At 43.7% G+C, this 6984-nt stretch overlaps 1 pseudogene; it reads left to right on the top strand.

The window, feature by feature from the left end:
• The first annotated feature begins 810 nt into the window (after positions 1–810).
• On the top strand, positions 811–4746 carry LOC129837765 (alpha-N-acetylgalactosaminidase-like; annotated as a pseudogene).
• Positions 4747–6984: the final 2238 nt, after the last annotated feature.

A 6984-nucleotide genomic window follows, 5' to 3' on the forward strand; every position in this document is an offset into this window, starting at 1 on the left:
ACCAGTGAAGAAAAAACATCATTGTAAATACACTGGTGAAGAAAAAACACCATTACAAATACACTTTCACTTGGTTTGGAAATGTAAACATGTGTTTCCCATGCCAATAATGCCCTTTGAATTGAATTATATGGTGTGATTAGAATCACTCATATTTCAGTAATGATCATTTGATATATGAGACGTTAGAAGCCGTGCACACAATACGTGTGAGGCAGCATTCGTAGTTCAATGGCTATGTGCTGCTAAATTAGGCGGCAATCCCTCCCCCTCTGGTTGCCATGCGACAGAGATAAGTCACATGACCAAGGCTCTGTGTACAGGAAATAGAGACCAGCAAGAGAAACTAGAAAGAAAATAGTTACAGTGAGGAATTTGCACAAATAAAATGAGTTTACTGACCGCAAAAGTGAAACATTGAGCAGGTATAGTACCCCGATGTAGTTTTGCAATATAATATGTTATACATCATTACTGAATAAGGACTTATTTCATTTTAATGCTTCATTGTCGGTGATCTGGTTCTTGACTGACCAGAATTATGCAGGCTACATAATTCGATTGTTGGGAACTATGCAGAAATACGTTATTATGGTACATAATAAACAACCCTTGTGCAGACACAAGTATCCTGCTTTCTGGCTAAAGAGTTTTTTCACTTTCCCAGTTAACCAAGATCAGCATTGTAGTCACCACAAATATGATCCACGCATCAAATCTGAGTGGTGATTTCAGTTTCTCTTTGCTGGGCAATACAATTTGTTGTTTGTTTTGCAGAGTTTGTTCTGCGACCTAAATATAAACATCTAGGACAAACCTTACTGTTGCTTTGCGTATCACTATTTCTCCTCAGAGATTAAGCTGTTGCCAGTGATTTTCCCGCTGGCATTAACCTCAGCTACCTCTCCTTTGGACAATGGTTTGATGAGGACCCCACCCAAGGGATGGATGTCTTGGGAGCGTTTTCGCTGTAAATATCGATTGTGAGAATGATCCCAAGAACTGCATCAGGTACATAATGGTAGACATATTTATGTGCAGTTTTACAGAGTGACTCTGAAGTCACTCCTATTGTAGAGCAACTGACCTCATCCCTAGGCTAATTGCAACTGCAATATCAGGCAGCTTCCCTGTATACAGATTAAGATTAGTTTTGGACTAATAAACACTTTTAATGTAGAATCTCTTTTGAACATAATTTTTTTCTAGAACTAGTCGGCTTAACCTGTTTCCGATAAACTAGCCAATAGAGTATAACTCCACAGATCGTGACCAAGCTGGTGGACGAGACCATTGAGGTGTTTATATGTCACAGTGCCTGGAGTGGTGGGTGTGGAGTCAAATGCAGAGAGCAGAGGATACTGTGGAAACCGGACTTTATTTCGGTTTCCAATGCGAACGCCCAAAACAACAGGCGAAATAATCACAAAAATGTCCAACCCAACACAGGGCACAAACAGACAGGAACACTACACGCACAACCTCGAACAACAGAAACAAGCCCGCACAAAAACAGGCGGGCCTAACAGGCTTAAATAGTCCTGAATCAAAAACAAAATAAGAGACAGGTGCAACTAATAAGACCAAACAAATAGAAAAGGAAAAGGGGATCGGTGGCGGCTAGTAGACCGGCGACAATGACCGCCGAGCGCCACCCGAACAGGCAGGGAAGCCACCTTCGGTGGGAGTCGTGACAATATAGGCCTGGGTTACGTGTAGATTCATTTTTTTCTCATACTGACTGATATTAATAGGATGCTGAACGTTTTACATCAAATCAAATATAATTGCACGAATATGAATATATGAATCTCTACATACAGTGAGAATGTCTTCAGAGACATGGCAGACAGACTGGCTGAGGATGGGAGGAAAGAGATGGGATATGATCATGTCATGATAGATGTCTGTTGGTCCTCCTCGCTCCGGGATAAAGATGGACGGCTGCAGCCTGACCCACAAAGGTTGGCCTTTCTCTCACCCTTCTCCTCCTAACTCTCTCCATCTTTGATTTTCTTTCTTATTTCCTGGCCTTCTACCTCTTCCTTACCCTTTCCAGTTTTGGCATTCCTCTTCCTTCTCTTCTTCCCATTCAACCTTAAGTAAAGACTGTAAATCTGGTGTACTAAAACTGTGCTGCTTGTAATGAATACCTTAGCATGGGGTTAGTAAAGGACATTGACTTGAGTTTGAGGTCTTATCTACAACAGCATTATGGAAGGACAGTATTAGGTATGAGATTCACGACTTCACTGCCATCTCTCTAACCCCAGATTCCCTGGGGGCATTGCTAAGCTGGCGAGGTACCTCAATGACCGCGGCTTGAAGCTGGGCATCTGTGGGGACCTGGGCACACACACCTGTGGAGGGTACCCTGGCGCCACGCTGGACAAGATTGAGACTGGTGCCCAGACGTTCGCTAGTTGGGGTGTGGACTTCCTGAAGTTGGATGGCTGTTACTCCAATGAAGAGGAGCAACAGAAGGGTGTGTGAATCTTGAGGGTGAACAGTAACTGTACATTGGGAGTTACTATATAGCGTGTATCAGCATTAGTGGTCCTTTGGGTAGACGATCGTGGTGGTATTTAAAGAGATGGGTGCAAGAGAGGGGAGAGGGAAATAGACTCAGAGGGGTATAGTGTGGATTTTTATTGACGTGTACTATGTGCTTCTGTCATACAGGTTACCCTCTCATGCCCAAGGCTTTGAATGCAACAGGCCGTCCAATTGGCTACTCCTGTAGTTGGCCAGCCTATCGGGGTGGACTCCCTCCCAGTGTGTGTTTCATTATGCTACCAGTGACACAATAAAATAAATAAGGGAACACCCCCCCCCCCCCCCCCGGTGACGGGGGTTTCAGCCCGTCAACTTCCTGTGCCATTCCTCTCTGTCTTCCTATACTGTACATACCTGTCTCCCTTTAATTCCTACTGTGCTGTCATGAAAATAATAAAATACGTAAGGAGAAGGGGGGGGAGGGGGTAAGGGTTAGTGAATAGCTATGTGTTGCAAAGGTGTTTGGTTTTACAATAACAATTATGGCTTCGGAGGAAAACGTAACGGATGTCCCTTGTCTTTGAATAATGCTCCATTCATTGTCATATTTCCATTGATTCCATTCGGGTTTTTTTCTCCGCATGAGCTACTTTCGCACGGTTACAGGTATTCCGGGACAGCACTGCTGTAGTTAGATGAGAAACGGTTGCTCCGTCACGTTTGATCCATCACTCAGATCATTCTTGATTAGAGTTGTTTGATGATTATCCTGATCCTTCAGGGGGGAAAAAAACATGTTTTCCAAAGATGTAAAGACAGGCAACAGTATCAAATCTAATGTCATTACAGCATTAGTACCATTTTAGAAACAAATCAAGGTGTATGTAAATGTATTTTTATTGCTCACAAACACTCATGTCTCTTTTTTTCTTCAGGTGAATTACACTTGCTGGGGGAGATCTGTAACCTGTGGCATAACTATGATGACATTCAGAACTAATGGGACAGTGTACAAGAAATTACAGACTGGTTCTTTGACAACCAGGAGATACTGCAGGCTGAAGCCGGCCCTGGACGCTGGAAGATCCTGACATGGTCTGTTCGCTGTCTGACCAATATCTGTCCCTTACTTACACCAATCCCTCTGTCCTTCTTTATGTGCTCTCCTCTCTGTTCATGTCTAATACTGTACTCTACCCAGAATTGTATTGGTAGAGTTTTCACCCTATTTCACATTTACTTTGTTCTGTATCTTACATTTATTGAAGCCTGTATGCATTACTTGCTGATTGTCCACTGTTATTGCCAAGTGTCACTCTTACCCCTTACGCATATCTTGTCAATATTCACCTTGTTCCTGCATTTGGAAGGGACTAGGAGTCCCTCTGCTCACGTTGTTTTATTTATTTAATAAGTATTTGTTCCACCATGAGTATTGTTGTACATCTCATTAACCAAACATATTTAAACATTTTCTCTCCCAGCTGATCATCGGAAACTTTGGCCTCAGTGTGGACCAATCACGCTCTCAGATGGCTCTTTGGGCGATCATGGCCGCACCTCTCATTATGTCTAACAACCTTCGAACCCTAAGCAGTGAGGCCAGGGCCGTCCTGCAAAACAGAGACATCGACCAGGATCCTATGGGCGTCCAGGGTAGACGCTTGCTACAGGTGACCCTCAATGACAAAATTACATTTGTTTAGGAGTCACATAGATCAATTCTGGCAGTATGAAATCGACTTCATTCAGACAGTTAGGAGACAGGCAAGTGGGAGAACAGTAGGAAGGGGACTGAACCCTGGTCACCGATTGGTAGTAGAGTATGTGACTGGCTGGGAGCGTTATCACTAGACCACGGTCTCTGCACGAAATTCACTGTTTATTCTCCTTTTCTTTGTCTGTATGTCACTCTCTTTTTTACAGGAGTCATTGAAGTGTACTGGCCACCCCTCTCCCAGTCGGCCAGTGCTCTGGAGTTCCTCAGCCGTCGCCAAGACATGCCCTATCGCTACCACACCTCCCTGGCCAAGTTCAACTACACAGCAGGCAGCTACGAGGTGTGCTCCTCTTTCCTGGTTCCTTTCCTAGTTCTCTCCAACCACGTTGCAGTGCGCGATGACGCGATTTCTTCCAGCGCATGATGACTGTATTTATTCCTGTTGAGAGAAGTGGACGTTTGAGCTGTGAGCTGTGTGACACCGTGTTGTACCTCTTCATTTTTGCTCTTCTATATCTTTCCGGCTTATGACGTGTTCACCGGGGGAAACATTGAGTGGACTGTCTGCCACCGCAGAGTTCACCGTCTCCATCAACCCCTCAGGAGTCGTCATGTGGTACGTCTATCCCAAAATGCACTACGAGCATCGACAGGAGGATGGTAGATACCCCTACATCCGACAGAAATATAGGATGTCCTCCTCGCTCCACTTCCACAAGCCGAGGGTTGTGCCTCCTAGTCTGCTCTGAGGGGACATGAAGTAAGCAAGCAGGAACTCCATCAATCCAGATCCAATCAAAGATATTTGAGTCAGGAAGAATATCGTTTTTTTTTGTTTTTTTTTGCACTGTTGTATTTTACCCATATGTAATCTCGGCAACCCAGAACTGAAATCCCGTGCCAGCTACTCGATTAAGTTCTTGGGGTAGACGAAAGAGAAAAGATACTAGAACCAGTGGCGGAAACAGGACGGCAGCTCCATCACCGTCGCAACAATTTATGTAATGTGCGTCTGCCCATGAGGAGATTAAACCATGTGTAATGTTTGAAAATGTATAATTTATTTGTATTTTGTTGTGACCTCTATTCTAACAGGAAGGAGCGGTTCATATCTTGCCTATATATATACAAAAAAAGGAGGGTGTAATGAGGTGCAGAATTGAGACTGCATAGAGTAAGATGATGAACTAAACATGCAACACGGCTTCAATGTTCGCACTTTCAGTCACGCAATAGTGTACAAGGTTCGGAGCTGTGTGCCCATAGCAGTCATTCCCCCTTTCCACCACTGAGTGGCAGTGTAGACAGAGGTTCACAACAACCATTAGTGGGTTCCCTTTCCCCTTGAAACACCAGCATGGCTATATCACAGTAGATTAAGTTGCACAAGGAAAGGAGATGTTGTGCTCCAGAATAGGCCAGGCATGTTTATTTGGTGATGGGATAAACAGCTGGTGATGCTGGTCTGATGGGGCTGGTGGATAAGCGATACAGTAGGTGTCTTGTTGGTACAGTGCCTTGCAAAAGTATTCAACCCCCTTGGCGTTTTTCCTATTTTGTTTCATTACAACATGTAGTTTAAGTGGATTTTAATTTGGATTTCATGGAATGGACATTCACAAAATAGTCCAAATTGGTTAAGTGAAATGGAAAACAATAACTTGTTTAAAAAAATAAAAAAAGGAAAAGTTGGTGCGTGCATATGTATTCATGTGGAGAAGTACAGATCAGGTTTTGGTTATAAAATAATATCAGAAACTTTGAACATCCCACGGAGAAGCATTTAAATGTCTTGGAATGGCCTAGTCAAAGCCCAGACCTCAATCCAATTGAGAATCATCTGTGGTATGACTTAAAGATTGCTGTACACCAGCGGAATCCATCCAACTTGAAGGAGCTGGAGCAGTTTTGCCTTGAAGAATGGGCAAAAATCCCAGTTGCTAGATGTGCCAAGCTTAAAGAGGACATACCTCAAGAGACTTGCAGCTGTAATTGCTGCGAAAGCTGGCTCTACAAAGTATTGACTTTTGGGGGGCTGAATAGTTATGCACGCTCAAGTTTTCAGTTTTTTTGTCTTATTTCTTGTTTCTTGTTCACAATAAGAAAACATGGTAGGCATGTTGTGTAAATCAAATGATACAACCCCCCCCCCCAAAAAAAATATTTTAATTCCAGGTTGTAAGGCAAGGAAATAGGAAAAATGCCAAGGAGGTGAATACTTTTGCAAGCCACTGTATGACCTCTAGGAAGGTATGCCTTTTTTCAGTTCTGTGAAGGTGTCACACATGCACACACACATCTACCCGGTACAACCAGAAGAGGATGGGTCACCCCTCTGAGATGGGTTCGATTAAACATGATCAAACCCGCACATCAAATCACATGTTATACAGGGACACCAATTCACTTATCTATACCTCTGAGGCTCTCACACATCCTTACTCATCTCCAGTCCACATTTAGCCTGTTCCTCTCTGTCTCTCTTCCAAATGGTCCTCTTCTTTCCCTCCTCTAGCCCCGCTCTGGTTCGGCGTACGTGGAGCATCAAGGCTGGCAGGAGTCCTGGAATCTCTCCTGGTACAGAGCATCTCTGTCCACAGTGCTTTGTCTGTGTGTTTCTGTGTATGTTATTTTCCATGTGCCCATTACAGTAAGCAGAACAAAATGTTTCACTGTGGGTGCATGCGTGTGTGTCTCTTGCCATGTCATTATGTTCCATTCTGTCTATATGACCCTGAAATTAGCAGGTTTATGTGTTGGCTGTGCTA

The sequence above is a fragment of the Salvelinus fontinalis genome, chromosome 38, assembly GCF_029448725.1.
Source record: "Salvelinus fontinalis isolate EN_2023a chromosome 38, ASM2944872v1, whole genome shotgun sequence".
NCBI classification, from domain to species: domain Eukaryota; kingdom Metazoa; phylum Chordata; class Actinopteri; order Salmoniformes; family Salmonidae; genus Salvelinus; species Salvelinus fontinalis.